General features: G+C 40.4%; 1 pseudogene; it reads left to right on the top strand.

The window, feature by feature from the left end:
* Positions 1-4,166: 4,166 nt before the first annotated feature.
* LOC104602090 (noroxomaritidine synthase-like) overlaps positions 4,167-22,861 on the top strand; it is a 33,067-nt pseudogene continuing 14,372 nt past the window's right edge.

The following is a 22,861-nucleotide window of genomic DNA, read 5'->3' as shown; positions in this document are numbered from 1 at the left end:
ACCTCGAGAGTTTTCTCCTATGCACGTCACTATGGAAACCATGGTAGGGGACGCGTTCGAAGAGAAGGTGTTCGATGTGTGCCACGGGAAGCGTTGGCTGCAAGCTGACAGGCATAAGGACTTCAAGATGAGTAACATCGATGTAAGACTTGCTTCACTCGATGGTTTCACTTGGAGGCCCTATGTTTAGGCTGTTCCACATGCTATGCCATTCTGTATTGGCATGTTTGTTCTAGAGGGTGGTGACCAGCATTGTGTTGTGGACGTCAGGAGTGCCTCTACCGGTATAGCGCGGTTGGTGGTTTGGCCTTGTGTGGTAGCCTACCTTGACCGCTTTGGCGAAACACAGTTGGTTGTGTACCATCCATATCGAGTGCTACGCCAATTCAGGTACGATGATATTGGTGCCCAGTTTTTGAAGGCTTGGGAGGAAGATGTTTTCTGGATTCGGCGCCATGAGCTCACCTTTCTTGACATATCAAGGCTCCCCATTGTGGGCTATTTCTAAGGGAGTCCATGAAAAACCGAAAAACCAAAAAACCGAATCGAACTGAGAAAACCGAATTGAAAAATGCGGTTAACCGAATCGATCGATTTGGTTTCGGTTCAGAATTTTTGAAAAATCGAAGGACCGGTTCGATTGCTGGTTATTTTTAATATACGTCACATATTTTCTATATATTTTATATAAATATATATTTATTATATATAAATATATACTTATATTATATTTATAATGATCTATTTACAAATATTTTATATATTTTAAAAATATTTATAACATATTATATATCATTTATTATCAATAAATATAATATTTTACATATATTTATATAATATATTATAAATATAAAAAACCAAAAAACCAAGAACCGAACCCGTCAAAAATCGAAACCGGCAGACCAGTTAACAGGTGGTACTGGTTCGGCTTCAGTTTGGCAAAATGAAAAAACTGGTACTACCAGTTTGGTTTACAAAAAAGGGCCATGGTCCGGTTAACTGAACCCTGGACACCCCTAGCTATTTTAGGGTTGAGGGGTGTTAGTCACTTCGCTGGCGTATCCTTGTGCGCTCTTTGGAGATTTTCAAGAGCTTATTTGGGTGAACCTCCGCCTCCGTCATGTGTTGGCACACCCAAAGGATCACGCTGCTAACCTGGATAGGGGGCCATCTCCCATTTTCTCGCATTCACCGGACAAGAAGAATGCTAAGCGCGACAGAGAGGGGCTTGTTTTGGAGGAGGAAGAGTGTGTTCACCCTCCCGTTGTGAAGAGGCAAAGGACAGCGAGGGCACCCCATTTAAATCCGCCAAGGCCTACAGCACACTCTATTGGCTCGGGCGAGACTTCATCACGGGCTCAAGAGTGTCTAGTGGAGGTTGATCGGGAGTCTCCAGTACCTCCTCCAGACGGGGAAGCTTCGCTGGTGGTGGGGCCTGCGCAACTGGTAGTGATAGTGCCTGTTGGTAAGATTACCTGTGTTAGGTTTTTGAGTGGGCATATGATTTGGTATGTGAATTCTGCTACTACATTCTATTTTTTTTTTTGAAATTGTATCACTGCGATAAGACTAAACTAACACTGTTTGCTTGTCATCCTTGCAGTCTGTGGAGAGTGATGGTGCTCAACTAGACACAGAGGTTTTGGTGGTTCCTTCGGAGCGGTCAGCAGGAGTCCTAGTTAGGTGAATTTGGTGATTAACTTTGTGCGTACGTTTATTTTTGAATTCTTATGTTCGTTATGCATTGTGAGGACTAACTGTTAAACAGTCTTTTTTTTTTTAAGCGGGTGGACTTCAATGAGGCTCAGCCCAACAAGGATGTTTTAGGGGTCAGTCATTCGGGCCGAGAAGTAAGTGTTATTTGTCCTTCGTTGGCTGCTTTACCGGCTTGCACGTATCCAAACTTATCATGACTAACCATTTGTATCTGACTTTATTGCAGGTACCTTCCACTGTGTATCCTCCTGGCGTGCTAGATACGCCCTTCTTTAGGCATTTGGCTAAGGAGTTACAGTCAATGCAGCTCCCATTCTTGGTTCGAGGGTTGTTGAGGACATTGCGGGTGATTTCAACGTTCTTGGTGTTGTAGTGCAAGAGGCGGGTCAGGCAGGTCAGCTGGCTGTGGACGTGGACACGGTAGTGCGTTGTGCAGAGCCATCTGTTGCCTCTATTGTCAACTCTGAAGCCCCCGTAGATGCAGAGCGTAGGGCTTCGGTTGAGCCGTAGTCTTCCGTCGTAATGGTTGGGGTCCTTGGAGACGTGAACGACCAATTTGGAGACACTAATGCGGGGCCTGAGGTTAATGACTCTGTTGAGTCTGAGGTCCCGATTGGGGAATTTTGTGTTTCTGGTGGCTTGGAACATCAGTCGGGGGATGGGGACATGGATCTTGAGATTGTCTTTCCTCCTAATGTGTTGACTTACGAGGAAGAGCTGGTTCAAATACAGTGGGAGCTTATGGAATATTGCGATAATCATGACGTCCCGTCTCTACACTTCCCAGTTGTAGATCCAGTTTCGGTTTAGGGAGACTGTAAGGGCATCTAGTGCAGTGTATCTAGTTCAATGGCACAATTTGCTTCAATCGCCATACGTGTTGGGTGGTTGCAAGAGGAGAATATGCATCCCGAGGTCGTGGCCTATGCTGAATACTATCGCTATGCTGATGAGTCGTGTGATGACCCACCCGGTGGAGGAATGTGCAAGGCAGAAGAAGATCCTCGTAGAGTATGAAGCAGAGCTAGAGGATTTGAGAAAATTCGAGGAGACTAGCTCAGTGTTGGAGACCATTGTTGCCATGCGGGAAGAGTGGGCCAAATAATTAGTGCTTGTTCTGAATGTTAAATTTCCCTAGATTGTAATTGATCCTTCTGGGATGTCTTGTAATATAATATGAATGTTTGATTAGTGATTTTAATCTTGATGTGATTGTCGGTTCAATTTCTTGTTTATTCATTTTCGTGTGTAATAGAGTCTCTTTTCGTTGCGACGGCAAGGCGAGTTAATTGTTGGCTTTTCGTAAAAATAATTTGAGCTTAATATGGATCTAAGATCTTGTAGTGTATAGTGCTTTGAAAATAAAATCCTATCATTATTCCTCCCGCCGTTAATCGCAAATTAGAAACATCATAAGTGGAGTCTAAGGGAAGGGAATTGCATGTGTCCATAATGTTGGGCTTCTTGTGCGAGTGTGTTGGATGTCGCAAGGAGAGACCATTTCAAAAATTGCACAGTGTTGCATGAATTTTATAGGAAACGTTTATGGGCAATATTGTCTGACTGTTTCTAGTGGATGGGCTCATTCGCCCTTATCGCAGTCAAGTATCGATACAGGCGTGGTCAGCTTTATCGCATTGCATTAAAAAAGTTAAGTTGTGCTGAGGTGTTGTCGGGTTATGTAGGGTGCTATTACTCCCCATTCGAGCATTGTATTCATGGTTTATGCAGGGTGTCTATCACTTCAAATTGGATAGAGATCATACTTGTTATCGGCAATGCCCCCCAAAGGTTACATGGAGGTGTGGTTGCGTCTGGGGTTGCCAGGGCCTTTGCATGGCATGTGGCATCGTGGAACCAACCATGATATGAGAGTGCTTGGGAGTGCTAGGGCTTTAACTGTGTTTGGGGCTGCCCGAGCTTTGACTGTGCCTGGGGCTGCTAGGGCTTTGTGAGTGCCTGGGATTGCCAGGGCTTTGAGAGTGCTTGAGATTGCTAGGGCTTTGATTGTTCTTGGGGCTGCTAGGGATTTTAGAGTGCCTGGGACTGTCAAGGCTTTTATTTTGCCTGGGACTGCCAGGGATTTGAGAGTGCTTGGGACTGACAGGGTTTTGAGAGTGCCTGGGACTGCTAAGGCATTGACTGCACCTAGGGCTGCCAGGGCTTTGAGAGTGCTTGGGACTACCAGGCTTTGATAGTGCCTGGCTGGGACTGCAAGGGCTTTGACTGTGCTGGGGGTTGCTAGGGCTTGGAAAGTGCCTAGTACTACTAGGGTTTTGAGAGTGCTTGGAACTGCCAAGGCTTTGACAGTGCTTGGGACTCCCAGGGCTTGCCCAGGGTTGCCAGGAGTGAATGCAAGTGTGGGGAGCTGATTTGAACAAGTTATAGTATTTAGGTCATTTAATTACTTTCACAGTATATAGATGCGTGTAGGCTTTACGTAAAAAAACATGAAAGGAAAGAAACTTTATCGCAATAAGAACCATATGAAAGGAAATAAACTTTATCACAAAATGTGCGAGTTGTTGATACAGACATTAGTAATAGAGTTCAATAAGGAAGCAGGTATACTGAAACATTGCACATTTATTCATAAAATGGGTACATGTAATGGTGGAATTACAGGAATACAAAATTACTCGAAGTAGGGTTTCAATCAATTACCATTGATTGTTTCATCCTCTTCTTCCGTGTCTATAGTTTTTAATACTTAGTAACCCGAAGTATGGGCTTTTTTATCAAATATGACCCTTCCCATGTTGGGGCGAATTTTTCTACGGACTTGCCTTGCCTAACATCGATCGCTGTCTTTAGTACTTTATCTCCTTCTTTGAAGCTTCTGGGTCTCAGATGTCTGTTGAAGTTCGTGGCTAGGGCCTATTTATACTTGCTTTGTTTTTGTGAGGCTATGTTTCTAATCTCATCGATTACCTCGAGCTTGTTTGCAAGTAACTAATCCATGTCCTTTGGCCTGATTTTCTTGCCCACCGCAAATTCTACTCTGGCGGATACGACTCGTATCTCTACTGGGAGTACTGCTTCGTGACCGTACACCAATGAGTAGGGCATCACCTGTGTTCTCTTTCTGATAGAGGTGCAATAGGCCCAAAGGGTTTCTAACAACTTCTATGCCCAGTCCTTTTGGTTATCGGCCACTGTTTTACTTAACATCTTGAGTAAAGTTTTGTTTGTGGCTTCTGCCTGTCCGTTTCCTTGTGGGTAATATGTTGTGGATGTTCCTAATCTTGCACTGTACTGCCCTAGGAGGTCATGGACTTCTTGGTTTTTTATGGATATGCCATTGTCTATTAGTATCCGCATTGGGACTCCGAGTCTGTGGACTATGTTTTGCCTTAGGAAATTGGCTATGTTCTTTGCACAGATTCGTTGCAAGGGTATGGCCTCTACCCATTTGGTGAAGTAATCTATATCCACTATAATGAAGTAGTACCCTTTGGAAGGCGGGTGTATCTTGCCTATGAGGTCTACCCCCCAAGTATGGAAAGGCCAGGGTGTGATGATTGGGTGGAGACTGTTGGCAGGTTTATGGGTTCTTTCGCCATGGACTTGGCACTTATGACATCTGCGTACATGTCGCTGCGTATCCTCCATCATGGTTGGCCAGTAGAAGCCTAAGTGTAGGATATGGTTGAGTAGTGCTAGTTGTCCTTGATGGGCTACAGGTTCGGAGCTATTAGTTGCCTCTAGTACCTCGTTGATCTTGTCACCAACCAGACATCGCAAAGGCTTTCCTGTGTGTGATTTTCTGTATAACATTCCATCTTGGAGGTAAAACCACCTAGCTTTAGATAGTAGCCTCCTCCTCAATGTAGTGTCAACGGTCAATGTGTGGTCTTTCAGATATTCTATATACATTCTCCTCCAATCCTCCTCATAGACCATGAGGCATTCTCTACCGTCCACTTGTGGGATGCACTTATCGCATCCCCGCTGCACCTTGGTAGAGTCCCACTTCATCGCAAGCCAGTAATACCCTAACCTTTGTAGTCTTCGGAATAGGCTACTTGTGATATTCCCACAACTGATCTTGTGCACTTCGTCCAGCACTGCTTCGGCCTCTAATTTCCCTAGGCTTCTCATTCTTACTCCGTCTGACTCTCTGCGGTACAGTACCCTGTTCACAAGCTGAATTTTGTGATCAACCTGATATCTTGTATCCCTATGGTCTAACTTTTCAGCTTCTGGATTATTTCGTACCTCCAATCATCCGTTGTGATTTCATGCTCCTCTTCTACCCAATCCCTCAGGGTGAAGATTGATTTTTTATTGACTGACTGGATGGTGATTTCTATTGGCTTTGTGCTAGCTTGTACCTTGGACCCTAAAGTGGCTAGCGCGTCAGCGAACCTGTTTTTGGCTCTATTTTGGTGTTTGAAATCTACATCCAGGTTGTGGACTAACCTCTGGATCAGGATCCTATGTGGCAGGATAGTTACCTCCTTTATTGTTGTACTTCTACCAAGCTGCCTGATTGCTAGTTTAGCATCACCAATCACCTTTATCTTTTTTGTGCCGGCTTCTATTTCTTTGATTAGATCGAGGACTAGGGCCTCATACTCGGCTATGTTGTGTGAACAGGGGAACTAGAGTTTGAAGGAGTTAGTGGACGTTTGTTCATCGGGTGAGGACAGTGTTACCCCGGCGCCAGCTAAGGTGCTAGTGTTACTCCTGTAAAAGGTTAAGACCCACTCGTTGCTTTCAGCCACAATGATCATGGGCGTGTCTCCTGGGTCCATTTAAACTCGGCAGACTTCTTGATTAGCTTCATGAGTGGCAATGTTGCATGTGCCAGGCCAGGGATGAACCTCCTTTAACTGAGACTCATTGGTTGGAGGCGGTGATAAGTTTGTATTTTGATGCCTTAAGGGCATCATTTTAGGGGTATTTTCGGCCTTAGAATAGTCAAAGTATGCCCTTTTCCTAGTTAAGTTCAATGTTGTGACCTCTAAGGGTTTCTATACAAATTCTATGCAAAACTGGGAAGGTTTTATGGCTGAATTACAGTTTTTGGGAAGTTGTTGTGAAGTCCAGTTGAGAGAGGGGGTATTTTTGTGAAAAAGTGAGAACAGGAGGGCATCTCCTATATGCTAAATCCAAAATGGCGCCCCTCCTACTATATTAGCATGCTCCCCTCTCCTTAGCAAACCCTAGGGTTCCTTTTAACCCATTCTTTTCATCCTTAGCAAACCCTAGCCACCCCTAGCTGTTTAATCTCCACCCTCCACCTCTTCTAATCTCTGTCATTCATTCTAGGGCACTCTCTTTATAGCTTTTAAACCCTAGGGCGCCACGTAACTTCTAATCCTCACCATTCAGCCCCTAACCACTAGATCTCAGCCATCCACTCTAGGGCGCCCTCTCCTTCTCTTTTCAGCCCTAGGATCACCCCAAAACCATCCAAACCCTTCATTAGAAACACTTAGGCACTCATATCTTTGCTAAAACCCAGCTACCTACCCCTTTTTCTCTTTAATCCTAGTTGTATCCACCCTTCTCTATAAAAAGGACCCAAGGGCTCCTGAGGAGGGGTTGGATTCTGCCCCCAATTAAGACGGAAGGCTAATCTTGAGAAGTTCAAGCGTAGAGGAAGTGGAGGACACCCAAGCAAGAGAAGGGGTTCCTACTTGCAGTTCACCAAAGCCACTTCTGCCACCTTTGGATTCGGATCCCAACCATTAGCTTTAGTTTTAATTTTGTTCTGTCATTTCCAGTTCCGTTATTTCCTTTTTGCAATTTATTTTCATTCCGTTTGACCTTCGTATTCTTTTCTGCAGATCTGGAATTTAGCCGTGTAAGACGGAAGGCCTAGCTCGAGAAGTTCGAGGGTCGAAGGAGAGATCAGGAGAATGCTACCTTTGATCGGATTACAGATTTTTTTTTTTACTTCTGTTTCCTTCATTTATTTATTTCTGTGTTTATTTATTTTTCTACACTTTTAATTTTCAGCAATGTTCGGATTCTAGCTTTCTAGTTTAATTAATTAATTTCTATATTTCTGCAACTCCCACTTGTGTTCTCTTTCCTGGATCTAAGTACGTAATGGTTTTTCCCTTGCTTCCCTGTGGATATGACCCATTCTCACCATTTTACTATGTTTGTAATTGTTTGAGAATCGAAGAAAAACTATAAATATTAAAATGGGTGTTTTGAAGTGGTTAACGACACGATTTCAGACACACCAGGTAGGAGGTCTAGGATGGCTTTGACTTTACTCTCATCTAGGTGTATTCCTATCTAATCTACTCTATAGCCTAAGAATTTCCTTGACTGCGCCCCGATTGCACATTTTAGTGGGTTTAACCTTAGCTTGAAATCCCTACATCGGGTGAAGACTTTCCTTAAAACCTCATAGTGGTCCTCCTTCTTTGCTTTGACAACTACGTCATCCACATAGCATTCGATTTTTTTGTGTAACATATCGTGGAAGACGCTAGTTATTGCTCTTTGGTAAGTTGCCCCTGCATTCTTTAGGCTGAAGGGCATCATCTTGTAGTAGAAATTCCCTATCGGTATCCTAAAGGCTGCATGGGGTGCGTCTACTGGATCCATAAATATCTGGTTGTATCCACTGTAGGCGTCTAGGAAGGAGAAGAGCTCATGCCCTGCAGTAGAGTCTATCAACACCTCCATGTTGGGTAGAGGGAATTCATCCTTTGGGCAAGCCTTTTTTAGGTTCCTAAAGTCGACACAACATCTATGATAAGGTGGGGTTAGTATTTGGGTGATATGCTACCACTATAGGACTAGGTGGGAGAACACTAACCTTAGTTGTCTGTTCTTCTTCTTTACTAGAACTACATTGGCTAGCCACTGAGGGTGTGCCATAAGTTTGATAAAACCCACCTTCAAAAGCCGTTCTACCTCCTTTTTGATCATCAGGGTTATTTTTGGCTTGAAAATCCTCTACGACTTCTTTACTGGATGGAATTTCGGGTCTATACACAAGGAGTGTTTGATGAGGTCTAAGTCTAATCCAAGCATCTGATCATATGACCAGGCGAATACATCCTGAAACTCTGTGAGAATACACAGGTTAGACTATTTTCTGGGTCAGGTTTTTGCAATAAGGATAGTTCCTTACCTTTTAGGAGTGTGATAAGATTTTCTTTGTCTTCGGCTTCCAACTTGGTGGATATATATAACGGTCTTTTGTCTGTTTTGTCAGTTGCTAGGTTGATTTCTTCTAATGGCTCTTCTACTGTGTCAATGGAATCCGTCATGTAGCTCGGAGGCGCTCTAACTTTTGATAACTCTGCATTTTGATGCCTTAAGGGCATCAATTCAGGAGTATTTTTGGCGTTAGAATAGTCAAAGTATGCCATTTTCCCAGTTAAATTCAGTGTTGTGACCTCTGAGGGTTTCTGTGCAAATTCTGGGGAAAACTGGGAAGTTTTCTTGGCTGAAATGCAGATTTTGGGAAGCTGGTGTGAAGTCCGATTGAGAGAAGGGGTGTTTTTGTGAAAAGCTGAAAGCAGGAGGGCGCCTCCTAGCTGCTAAACCCAATTTGAGGCCCCCCTACTGTATTAGCATGCTCCCACGCCTTAGCAAACCCTAGGGCGCCTTTTAACCCATTCTTTTCACTCTTAACAAACCTTAGCTGCCTGTAACTACTAAATCCTCACCTTCCATCCCTTCTAATCTCCACCACCCATTCTAGGGCACTCTCTTTTTAGCATTCTAATCCTAGGAGCCACCTAACTTCTAATCTCCACCATTCACCCTTTAGCCATTAAATCTCAGCCTTACATAAAACCAAGCTGTCGCCCCCTTCTTTCTCTCTAATCCCAATTGTGTCCACCCTTCTCTATAAAAAGGACCTAAAGGCTCCTGAAAAAGGGTTGGATTCTACCCCCAAGTAAGACAGAAGGCTGATCTTGAGAAGTTCAAGGGTAGAGGAAGAGGAGGATGCCCAAGCAAGAGGAGGGGTTCCTACTTGCAGTTCGCCAATACCATTACTACCACCTCTGGAATCGGATCCCAACCACTTTTACTTTATTTTAGTTTTAATTTCTGTTCTTTCAATTCCAATTTCGTTATTTACTTTCTGCAATTTATTTTCATTCCATTTGATATTCGTTTTATTTTCTGTAGATCTGCAATTCGGCCAGGTAAGACGGAAGGCCTAGCTTGAGAAGTTCGAGGGTCAAAGGAGTGATTCGGAGACTGCTACCTCTGATCGGATTACAAATTTTTATTTCATTTTTTTTGTTAATTTATTTTGTTTCTACACTTTTAACTTTCGGTATTGTTCCAATTCTATTTTTTTTCTCAGATTAATTAATTAATTTTTATATTTCTGCACTTCCCTCTTGTGTTCTCTTGTCCGGATTTGAGTGTATATTAATTTTTCCCTTGCTTCCCTGTAGATACGACCCATTTTCACCCATTTACTACGTTAATAGTTGTTTGAGAAACGGTAAAAATAATAAATGTTTAAACTGGTGATTCGGGTTGTTTAACGACGTGCTTCTGGACACACCAAGTTTTTGGTGCCATTACTGGGGAAGCAACGGAGAAAAATTTTTATTTGCTTTATTCGGATCTGTTTCATTATTATTTTATTTTTGTTTTATTACTTGATCCGTTATGTCAGTTTAATTCTTGTTTTTCTTTGATTCTACTGGATGGAATAGCGAAAGGTAGGGTATTGGAGAATTGCGGGACTGCGGGAGAGAGGAGAAGAAAAGAGAAATTGGATTGCATTTTAGGTGTAGTCACCCCATTTTATTTTTAATTTTTGAAATCATTTTTTTGGTAGAATAGTAATTTTTGAATTTTTTGAATTTATTTTTTCTAGATCCGATTTTTTAGTATTATTTTGCTTCCATTTTTTTTCTAGATCTATTCTTTTTTCTTTATTTTAATTTCTTGTTCAATTTTTTTTTGCTTTATTAGGTTTGTGTTTTTCTTTTATTTCATATTTAAAAAAACAAAAAAAATTGTTTATTTTATTTTATTTTATTTCTTGCAACATATTTTTCTTTTGTTTATTTTATTTTATTTTATTTTTTGTTTAAATTTTAGATTCATTTTTTTCTTTTATTTCAGATAAACAATAAAACTAAAAAAACAAAAAAAAGAAATAGAAAAATTTCGTTTATTTTATTCTATTTATTTTTTGCATCGTATTTTTCTTTTGTTAATTTTATTTTCATATTAATTTTTAGATTTGTGTTTTTATTTTATTAAAAAAACGAAAAAATATAAATAAAAAAAATTCAGCATATTTTTTTTGTTTATTTTATTTTTGGTTTAATTTTTTTATATTTGTATTTTTTTCTTTTAATTTATCCGTTTCTTGCATATTTTTTTTATGATCATTTTATTTTCAGTTTAATTTTTAGATTTGGAATTAATTTATTAGAATTTATTTTTGGTAGTTGTTAATTCTGTTTAGCACAATTAATTATTGTTTTATTTTCTGCCTACAATTATTATTCGTCGCTTTATTTAATTTCTTTTCTTGTAGTTGTTTAATTGAATAATTAATTGCTAAATAGGAAATTGTTGAAATTTTCAAATTTGAGTTTAAATTTAAATATGAATTTAAATTTAAATTTTAATTCGAATCTGAATTTGAATTTGAATTTGAATTTCAAATTTTGAAGTTTAAGTTTTAAATTTTCGAATTTAAAAAAAAGTTGATAAGAAGAAAAAATAAAAAAGAAAGTTAAAAATTAAAAAAAAATCAAATTTAAATTTTAGGAATTTAAATTTCAAAATCTGAATTTGAATTTAAACTCCCAAAAATTTGAATTTTGAATTAAAAAAATAAAAAAATTTTGAATATTTCTCTTGAATTTTTATTCCATTACTTATGGTTTGATATTTTAGAGCATGCATCTTATAGGTTTATTTATTTTCTGAAATTATTATTGTTAGTTGTGAATGTGTTAGGTGCTCTTTTTGTTATTTTAATTGTTTCTTTTGCTTAGTTGTTTGCTTTATTCTCTTAGGTTTAATTGCTGAATTGCATCTTAGAAATAATTGTTCATGCATTGTAGTTAGTTGAATTTTGTTGTGTTTATTTTGCCTTTCCATTAATTCGTTTAAGGGCATCCAACCTAAATAAGATAAGGTGGGGATTTCATCACCCTTCCTTGGCCAAAAAATCACCACCATTCATGTGCAGTTCACCCTAACCCTAATTTAAAATTTGGATAGAAAGATCCCTTAGGGAAGCCTCACATTTGGTTAAAAGGTGTGTTGAATTTTAGGAAAGCTTAAAATTATTTTCCATAACCGGCGGTTGGTGTCTAAGGAAAGAGGTTAAATGGCTAAACCTAAGCGAGTTTTATGGTTATTTAATTAGGTCCTTGCGAGAGCAAGGGGAGCCTCCCACATCCCTACCTCTTACCTGGCTAACCAATGGAAGTGTTGTAATTCCAAGTGAACCTAAAAGGATTCACATTGGTTGAACCACTAGTTTAGGAAACCCTAGGTCAACCGTAGGTCATGTGGTTGATTTGCTTGCAATTTTTAAAAAATTTAAAAACTCATGAATTTAAATTTCAAATATAAAAAAAAATAATAATAAAAATTTAAAAATTCAAATTTGAATAAAAATTTTAGGAATTTAAATTTCAAAATTTGAATTTGAATTTAAATTTCAAAAATTTAAATTTTGAATTAAAAAGAAAAAAAAGAGAAAATAAAAAAAATTAAAAATTCAATTTTGAATTTAAATTTTAGGAATTTAAATTTCAAAATCTAAATTTGAATTTAAATTTAAAAATTAAATTTCGAATTAAAAAAATTTAAAAATCCAAATTGAGTTGAAATTTCAGAATTTAAATTTCAAGATCTAAATTTGAAATTAAAACTCAAAATTTAAATTTCAAATTTCAAAAAAAAAGAAGAAAAAGGGGGTTAAAATAAAATGAATTCAATGGCCGGAGTTTGTGGAATAAGAAACTTGACCCAAAGACTTGAGCCACAAATAGATTGGAATCATGTATCTTGACAACCGGACAAGATTAATGGGATGGCCCAAAGACTTGACCAAGTCCTTCATATCGTCAACAAAGTGGTCCATACCCAACCTTGTCATCCTATCCATCGTGTTCCATCTATGGAAGCCCGACCCATCATGTTAGCCAGTGCCCTACGGTGAGCCCATGTCAACCAGTTATTCCAAACCAAGTACATGTAGCCAATAGATGTTTCCAACCCAATACTAACCCATTCTCTAGTCCATATAACCCTGGGTGGTAAAATCAGCTCAACTTCAATTATAGGGCCCAAGTCCAAAAAAACCCCCTGCCAGATATGCACTCTCAGTGGTCTGAAGCCTAGACCCACTGGGAGTACAATGATTACCATGTGACTCAACCGGCTCAACCATGACAAACCTATACACAGTCCCAATAGCAATACCACCTAACTCCATGGCCCACCAATTTCAAAGGCCACAAATGTAAAGTCAATTCCAGTAGATGAATCCTAGGAACCAACCGGCCCAACCCTATCAGGCTTACCTACAACCTCCTCAAGCACATAAAACAGATGACCAATTCATGTAGCTTTAGCAACTGACACTAAATCAGCAACAGTCCATTGATAGATTAGAAAACCAAGTAGGACAACTAGCCGAAGCCAAGGTGAGAAGAAGAGTAGGAAAACTACAGAGTCAAACGGTTGTGAACCCTAGGAATCAGCCACCGGGTTTTCCTCCACAGAAGATTCATCCACCTCCTAAGAACCCTTAGTGTGAAAATACCAAGACTATTACAACCTTAAGGAGTGATAGGATCTTAGAGGACCCGTGTGAGGAAAAGAAAATTGAAGAAGAAGAAAAGGAGAAGGAAGACCCTAAGTTGGGGAGAGAAGAAGAAAAGGAAACTTTAGAAGAAGAGCCTATAGTAAACCAACCCGTAGTTTCCTTTCCAACTGCACTCACAGTCGGGCCAGTGCTAAAGAACAAATAAACTCACAACAAGAAGAGCCAGGAAGTCCATATTAACATCCCTCTCCTCAATGCAATCCAACATGTCCCAGTCTATGCCAAGTTCTTGAAAGAGCTGTATACTCAAATGATGGAGCCACAATCGGCCCCACAAAAAATGATGCTCTCGGTAGATGTTAGTGCAACTCTCCTAAATCAACTCCCCTAGAATATGAAAGACCTTAGTCCTTCTCGCATAAGGTGTGTCATCACTTGAATCACCTTTGATTGGGCACAAGTGGATCTTAGGGCCAATATAACTCCGCTTCCATCCATTTATGATAGGTTCAGGATCGGCGAGTTAAAATCAACCTCGATAATTTTGTAACTCGCTGATTGGTCAGTTAACACTCCTTGAAGTGTTATTGAGGATGTCATGGTCAGGGTAGAGGGTTGTCACTTCCCATTGAATTTTATCCTAGACATGACCCCAATCGAGGAGCTAAACCATATCCCGATAATCTTAAGATGTCCGTTTCTAGAAATGACCAATACAAACATCAATTGTAAATCGGGAGAAATGAACACTTCATTAGGGGAGCAGAAAGTCTGGTTAAACATTTGTAATGCCTCTAAGTATCCAAACCTAGGGGAAGATGAGTTCAATGTAGATATAGTGGATAACTTTTTAAATGACCTGTTTACCCCTTGGTTAGCCCAGTTTGAGCCTTGTTTGTTGGAAGATGAAAGTGAGTCAGAGAGTGTAGATGGAAAAAGTGCTTGAATGTGTTCGGCTGAAGACGTTAAACTTAGCGTTGGTTGGGAGGCAACCCAACGTAATTTTTTCAGTTAATTTAAGGATTAGAGTTTTTTTTATTTATTTTCTTGATTCAAGACCAGGTGGCTGACCTTGAACCCCTCAAGAAAACCCTATATAGTGTTCCCATTGGTCCAAATCCTCTTTGCATTAGTCTAGTCATGTCATTGGAGACAATGGCATTTAAGTTAGGGGGTGAGGAAAGAGAGAAAAAAATTTTTGAAAAAAAAATTGACAAGCTAAGCCTTTAAATATGTAGAATTAAAATTTCACTGAAATTTTTTTTATTATTTTCCATTGAAAGAGATTCCCAAACAGAAAAAGTTGAGGAAATTGATAAAAGAATATTAAATTTTGTAGAAATTTGTAGCAAGTGATAGGAGTCAAAATTGGTCTTATTTGAATATTGGAAAATACACCCAAGTTTGCCCCTGACAAGATAAGAAGAGAAAGATGGAGAAATTAGACAAAAAATGTTCAAACTGTTAGAAACAATGGACTACCCTGAATACAATATTGCAAATAAATAAATAAATAAATAAGAAAAAAAAGAAAAAGAGAATAAAAGGTCAATGGACAGCCTTGACTTAGTAATCGGGTCTCTTCACCTAAGTCAAGTGTTGAGATTCGCTTTAAATGGAAAAGGGAATGCCAAAGACAGTCACCTAACACTTAGTAACCGAGTTTCTTCACCTAAGGCAAGTGTCGAGATTCATGTCAAATGGTGGAAGGTAACAAAAAATGAGTATGCATAACAAGTTCAGGGGTAGAAATCCATTGTAAAAACTGATAAGAAGAATACCTGTCTAATTCTAAAATCAATCTTAGCTTATCAAGACAGTCTACAAATGGAAGGGTATATAAGATTTTTAAGCCAAGTTTCTGTAATATTCAAAGTAAGACAGTTTTACCCCTTAAGCCCAATATCAATCTATACAGAGTTTGAGAATTGTGGAATCAGGGTGCTTGACTAATTCTGTTCGGGATGATCTTGAGATGGGAAGGATTTCTATGATTAGTGTAATTTTAATGCTGCATTGCTAAGGGACTAGCAATGGTTAAGTTGGGGGGTGTGATAACTCTGCATTTTGATGCCTTAAGGGCATCAATTCAGGGGTATTTTCAGCCTTAGAATAGTCAAAGTATACCCTTTTCCCAGTTAAATTCAATGTTGTGACCTCTGAGGGTCTCTGTGCAAATTCTGGGGAAAATTAGGAAGTTTTCATGGTTTAAATGTAGATTTTTGGAAGCTGGTGTGAAATCCAACTGAGAGAGGGGGTGTTTTTGTGAAAAACTGAAAGAAAAAGGGTGCCTCCTAGCTACTAAACCCAGTTTGGCGCCCCTCCCACTGTATTAGCATGCTCCCCATGCCTTAGCATACCCTAGGGCGCCTTTTAACCCATTCTTTTCACTCTTAACAAACCCTAGCCGCCCCTAACTACTAAATCCTCACCTTCCATCCATTCTATTCTCCACCATCCATTCTAGGGTACTCTCTTTTTAGTATTCTAACCCTAGGAGCCACATAACTTCTAATCTTCACCATTCAACATTTAGCCATTAAGTCTCAGCCTTACATAATATTGGGTGCCTTTTCCTTTTCTTCTCAGCCTTAGGATCACCCTAGAACCATCCTAACCCTTCATTCTAAACCCCAGGACACCCATATTTTTGCTAAAACCCAACTGCCACCCCCCTCTTTCTCTCTAATCCCAATAGTATCCATCCTTCTCTATAAAAATGACCTAAAGGCTCCTGAGAAAGAGTTGGATTCTGCCCCCAAGTAAGTTGGAAGGTTGATCTTGAGAAGTTCAAGGGTAGAGGAAGAGGAGAATGCTCAGGCAAGATGAGGGGTTCCTACTTGCAGTTTGCCAACACCATTACTACAACCTCTGGAATCGGACCCCAACCACTTTTACTTTATTTTAGTTTTAATTTTTGTTCTTTCAATTCCAGTTTTGTTATTTACTTTCTGCAATTTATTTTCATTCTGCTTGATCTTTGTTTTATTTTCTACAGATCTGCAATTCAGCCAGGTAAGACAGAAGGCCTAGCTCGAGAAGTTCGAGGGTCAAAGGAGTGATCCGGAGACTGCTACCTCTGATCGGATTACAGATTTTTATTTCGTTTCTTTTGTTAATTTATTTCTGTATTTATTTATGTTTCTGCACTTTTAACTTTTAGTAATATTTCAATTCTATTTTTTTTCTTAGTTTAATTAATTAATTTTTGTATTTCTACACTTCCCTCTTGTGTTCTCTTGTCAGGATTTGAGTGTATATTAATTTTTCCCTCGCTTCCATGTGGATACGACCCGTTCTCACCCATTTATTGTGTTAGTAGTTGTTTGAGAAACGGTAAAAATTATAAATGTTTAAAATGGTGTTTTGGGGTATTTAACGACGCGCTTACGGACACACCAACTTTATCGCAGTATTCTAGGGCATCCTCCTTCAACTCCTATCATGGCGCACGTTATTATTTGTCTCAAATTCTGGGGGTTTTGTGTATAATAAGTTTGTGGTTAAATGTTGTATCTTTGTATCATTCTCAATGACTAAATTATTGTTCGATGATATTACTGTAGCGACATTGATTTGCAATGCGGTGAAATGGTGCTGGTTGAAACATTACTTAAAGTCTTCCGTTAGAGGATTATAGTGACTTTTTGATAAATAGATGTGTATTTGATTTGGGAAAACATCAATAATAGATCATGCATTAGGGATGAACCTTTTAAAAAATATTTTTACCATTAGTACAAGTTGTGATAAGGCTACGTTAAACAAGATATATCATAATAAAATCATACCTTGGGAATGGCCTTCTTGGCCGTGGATGGATCGTCGTCTTCGCGCTCCTTGACGATAGTGTAGTTGTCTTTCCCGTCACTCCCTGTGATCCAGATGCATCCGCTTCTTTTCTTGTGTTTAGCGGTCCTCGCAGGCTTGCTCTCTGGCGAATGAGGCAACTTTGTCCCTTCGACCTTGGCTATCCTCGTCCTCACCGTCGTCCGCCAGTTCTATGAAGTAAATGGCATCCTCTAGGTGTGCCTCTTACTTGTCGAAGGGGACCCTGGTGGCTGGGATCCTTATTGATTACCCCCGGTATCTAGCTTTAATGCACTGATGATATGTCAATGGGATAAGGGCCAAGTCGTGTATCAATGGGCGTCCTAGGAGAGCGTGGTAAGAAGTTCTCCTTGGGATTACCTGGAACTCCTACGTGATGTTGAACGGGCCTATTGCTACCTATAGCTCGATGGATCCTTCCGTGATGGATGGATTCCCATTGAAGTCTGTCACTTCCAGTGGCAATCCCTTGATGTCCTCCTTCCGGACGTTCATCAACTCTAGCGTGAGGATGGAAATAAGATTGACTGAGTTTCGTAGGTCAATCAACGATCTTCTCATTTCGAAACCCCTATTTTCACCATGATGTATAGGGGTCTGTTATGGTGGGAGTCAGTGGCCAATCTGTCTTCCGCTGTGAATTCCACACTGTAGCAGTCATGGAGTCATGGCTGTAGGGCTGTAGAGGGTAGCAGAGGACTTCCACTAGTGCTCTGATGGCTAGTTTCTGTGTTGTTGTGTTGGCCCCTTGCTTGGTGAAAAATTGTTGCTGCTCCTCGCTCTACTCTAGTTTTTCTATGAGAGCATCAGATTGGTATTGATCGGCTGGTCCAACTACATTGTTACTTCCCCCCTGGGTATGGGCTGGGAGGGGGTCGGTTTCTACACGTGCTAGGTCTTTTCTGACGAACTGGTCCAGCTTTACCTTCTGTACGAATAGTCTTCTTAGGGTGAAGCAATCCATCAAGTCATGATGTGGCATCTGATGGAAGTTGCACCACCTCCTGCCGTGCTTGCCTTTCTTTGGGTCCACTCCTACTGGTGGTGACAGCATGCTGATGACCTTGTCTTCAACTAACTTGTTTAATATCATTATAACCTCCTCCCTTGTGCAAGGGAAGAGGGGAGGGGCACTCCTTCATCCTGGGGCATTATCGCGTTGGTATGGCCCCTAGCTGACTCCTCCATTGTTTCTGGGCTTCTTGTTGACTGTATACACCTCATTTCTGTTGTATGGAGGGGTTTCCTTGACGGTTCGTGCCATCCTCTTTGCACACCTCCAGAGCTGGCTAAAGGTCTTGACTTTGATGTTTTTGATGCCAATCCTATAGGTAGGGGGCATACCTTGTACGCATTGCTTGCTGAAACTTCTCTCAGTGGCATGTTCATCGAAGAAGAGTGTTTAAGTTTTTGGAACCTCATGACGTAGGCCAAAAGATCCTCCCCTGGTCCTTGCTCTACGTTCCATAGATTAGCCATTGTTAACTTTCTTTCCAGGGTGAACCATTTTGATAAGAACTTTTTGGCTAGTTCGCCCCACGAATCAATGCTCCCTGGGGTGAAACTCAAGAACCATGTGTACATTGGGCCGGTCAATAACTTCGAGAATTCTCGTACTTTGAGATCTCCGTCGAGAGTGAAGGAACCAAGGATGTCCTCGAACTTACTGATGTGCTCCTGCGGGCTGCCTCTCTACCCATCATACTACAACCACTATTGAGGAGGGGTGTACCTGACAAGGTAGGGCTTGTATAGGATATGGTCAGAGTAAGGCTTTTGTAGGATAGCTGAATCCTGGGCCCGGTTGCGGCTTTCAACTACCAACCCTTGGAAGTATTCCCTTAGTTTTTCCCGGCTGAGAGGGGCCTCTACTGTCGGGTTGGTGCAGGGAAAGGCATGATATTGGTGGGCGGGTTGGTGGCCTATTTGGGTAGGGGTTGGGTTGGCTCTATTGGTCTCCTCGGGCATGGCGGATGTTAGGTTGGAAGCGTAGCGGTTGGGGTTGGGATTGGTGTTTGGGATGCCGGAGTTACGTAGGGGTTTATTCAGCTTGGGCCGAACGGTTGAGTAGAATTTGGAGGGTTCTTCTCGTCTCCTCCTGCATTTGTTCTAGCCTCCTGAATCTATTTTTGAAAAGTGCCTCAAACTCGTAAACTTTGTTCGACAGTATCTCGATGTCGGCTTGGATAGGTGTTTCCATCTTCGGCTAGTTTTTTGCTCCCGAATTGGTGTTCTCCGGGACATTGTTTTGCTCTTCGGGGATGGTGGTGAGGTTGATTCTTCTTGAGGATATTCTCTATGATTAAAAAATGAACCAGAGATTCTACTTTAGGTGGGGGGTAAGGCTTGGATAGGAGCGGTCTCTTTGAAAGACAGAGAGAGGTCGGCAAGTAAGGAAATTGGCTTTTAGGCTAAGGATGCTAAGGTAGGAAGCGAAAGCAAAAGAGTGATTGGGTGCTGGATGTAGAATGTTGAGTGAGTCCCAATACGGGGAGGATCTCTATTTATGCGGGAGATCCCGAGATCCTAAAAGGTAGGAGATAAGGGTACTTGTGACGTATCGGGAAAGGGAATATTGGATTTTGTTGTCAATTGTTAAGTGCGCCATTGGGGTTTCGCCACGTGTCTCATGAGGATTTTCCTGAAGATCGGCTTTCCTTCTCCTCAAGACCCATCATTACTCATGTGTACTACTACCTCTTGCGTGGTTTATCTTAATTGACATGGTGTTAATGACGTCACCGCTTGGTGGGTGGCGTCTTGTTGACCCCATGTGGCGTCTCGCTACGTTTTTTGAGGTTGTAGCTTCCACGTGGCTCTGGGCACACGCGGACCTCACCATGGGGTTAGCCCAAGCTTTTCTCAGTTTGGCTTGTGAGTAGGCTCGGTGAACCATGGGTTTATCGCGGTTTTGCGATACGTGTTGTGAGTTCATCGCAAGATTTGTAGTGTATTGCGGGTTCATCACAACATGAGGGTTGACTGTAGGTTGCTTTCACGCGATTTTTTGGTATTAGTTTTGATATTTGATATTCTCTGAGGGTCTGGGCGAACATTATATACGTACATGTTATAGTTAGAATGAGGTAATTTTGGTTATGAATAAGTTAACTGAAGAAAATGTCATTAAGGCTTCACCACCTCCTGTTGATCCGAAGAGAGATAAGTGTGGCGAACAATGATATGAATATCATTAAAATACCACTATCATTAAAATACCACCCATGGCCTGATGGATTATTTCACTTATGAAGAATTTTCACAACCAAAGTCAAGTTCGATGACTTTCTTAAGAGGAGGCTGGCTCCCTAATCATCAACAGGGAGGAAACATCAATGTGGTTGGAGTAGTTAACCACCCCACTACCGCCTTTGACACGCTAGTTCAGTGGAGCATCGAGCTAAATTACTTTTTCAAGAAAAAGGATGCCAATGAAGTGGTAAAATTGGTGACACTTGGAGTGTTGGTCAACATTTTCAATAATCCAGTGCACCTCCACAATGCTGACTCGAAGCATAACCGACTATTATATGTAACAACAAAAGTGGGGAGATACGAAATGAAAAGAGTGCTGGTGGACCAAGGCAGCACTATAAATCTAATCTATATTCACACCTTACAATTGATGGGTGTGAATGAGGATAACATTAAAAGACTTTCAATGGTAGTAACTGACTTCAATGGGAACATCTCTTCCATTAAAGGCTTCATCTACCTTCCTCTACGCTTGGAGCCATTCTTTGTGACCTAGGAATTCTGTGTTGTCTCAGGCCACACTAGTGCATCAAATCTAAGCACAACAGGAAGATAGTATGCACTCTAGCAACAAAAACGCCATTTGAGAAATTGGAAGCACTAACTTACATGATGTGATTTACTATACCGACCTGGAGGATGATGGTGAAGCATGTATAGAAAAGATAAAGGTTATGAGTCTAGCCTTATGCAAAGAAAAGTAAGATGCAACACCAATCCTACAAGCAAAGGAAAAACAAAATTGCACCTAGATTAGTGATCTTGATGGCCACAGAGTAGAGGAAAATGACGGCTCAACCTAGAGTGGACCAAAAAGGTGAAAGCAGAAGAGGTATGTATAGTATAGAGTTAATTTAAATATTTGTGCGTTAGTCTTCATGTTTGAATCAACTATGGCATATCCTTCCATTACACACTTGGTAATTACTTTATTGTATACCTTTCATCACATAACTCACACATGACATTCACTATGAGCAAGTATACTTTTCAAAACAAAGAATGTACAATGCCGATCCAACTGGAGAAAAACATCATATTTAATGTATAGGTTGAGACAAATGAATTAGTTGAGTGTTGTGATAAAACCAGTCTCGCACCCAAATAATTGCAAGATTCCAACAACAAGGTAGAGGAAATCTTAGAGGAAATCAACAACGTAGACTCAGACATGGATAAAAGACCCCTATTCATTTTTGAAAAATTATAGGACAATTACAAGACAAGCCTCTTTACACTATTGAAAGGTTAGTTCCACTACCACACCTGTAGTTTAATTCTGGCACTTGTACTAAATTAAAATTTCTTCCATCACACAGTTCTAAGATGTCTTTGCTTGGTTGTACGACTAAATGCCCAGCTTGGACCATAGCCTGGTCAAATACTTTGTACATTGATCCCAACTACAAGCTAGTAAAGCAGCCCCAATGAATATTCAAACCCAAAATAGCACTAAAAATGAAGGAAATCGTAGAAAAGCTGCTAAAAGTGGGGTTTATAAAACCCATAATACACCCTAAGTGGTTGGATAATATAGTCCTTGTAAAGAAAAAGAAGGGCCAACTTAGGTTAGTTTGTAAACATTAGATATACTCTTTCCGAGTCACACCATATTGCGACTAACCCTAGATTCGTAAACACCCCAAAAGTGTTGCATTGGCTTCATGGATCTTGATAAAGCCTACCCCAATAATGAATTTCCCTTGCCTAATATTGAGATACTCAGATGCAACAATAAATAATGAGTTGTTCTTCGTATATGTTTACAGTGACTACAATAATATCTTCATGGATCCTTTAGATGCTCCTCATATAGCCTTCCGGACACTTGTAGGGGAATTTTTACTACCAAGTGATATATTTTGGATTAAAGAATGCTAGGACAACTTATCAAAGGGTGATGAACTATGAATTTCTCCTACCTAATATGGAGATACTCATAGATGCAGCGATAAACAATGAGTTGTTCTCTTTCGTAGATGCTTACTGATAAAGCACAAAATAGGCCCACCAATAGATGATGCACAATGTAGACACTCCCTCGTGTGCTACGACTCAGACTCCGACTGTCAGCAATTTGGTTGGGCTGAGCTGTGTGGACGAGTTGCGAGTTGGGTATCCGAGTTGAAGCAATTTGTAAAAGGAGAAGAAAGTGAGAGTGCTTGGGTAGCTTTTACCCGGGGAGGGCACTCCGTTGCTTAAGTCAACGAATGTGTAGGAGTAATCTCTGAGAATGTAAGGGAGCTTGAGAATATCAGTGTGCATACCTTTCTAGGTGGATCTAGACATCTTATATTGGCTCTTGGACTCAGGTAA

This window comes from Nelumbo nucifera, chromosome 6, assembly GCF_055504915.1.
Source record: "Nelumbo nucifera cultivar China Antique chromosome 6, China Antique-T2T, whole genome shotgun sequence".
Classification (NCBI taxonomy): Eukaryota; Viridiplantae; Streptophyta; class Magnoliopsida; order Proteales; family Nelumbonaceae; genus Nelumbo; species Nelumbo nucifera.
This window is presented reverse-complemented; position numbering and strand designations above follow the sequence as displayed.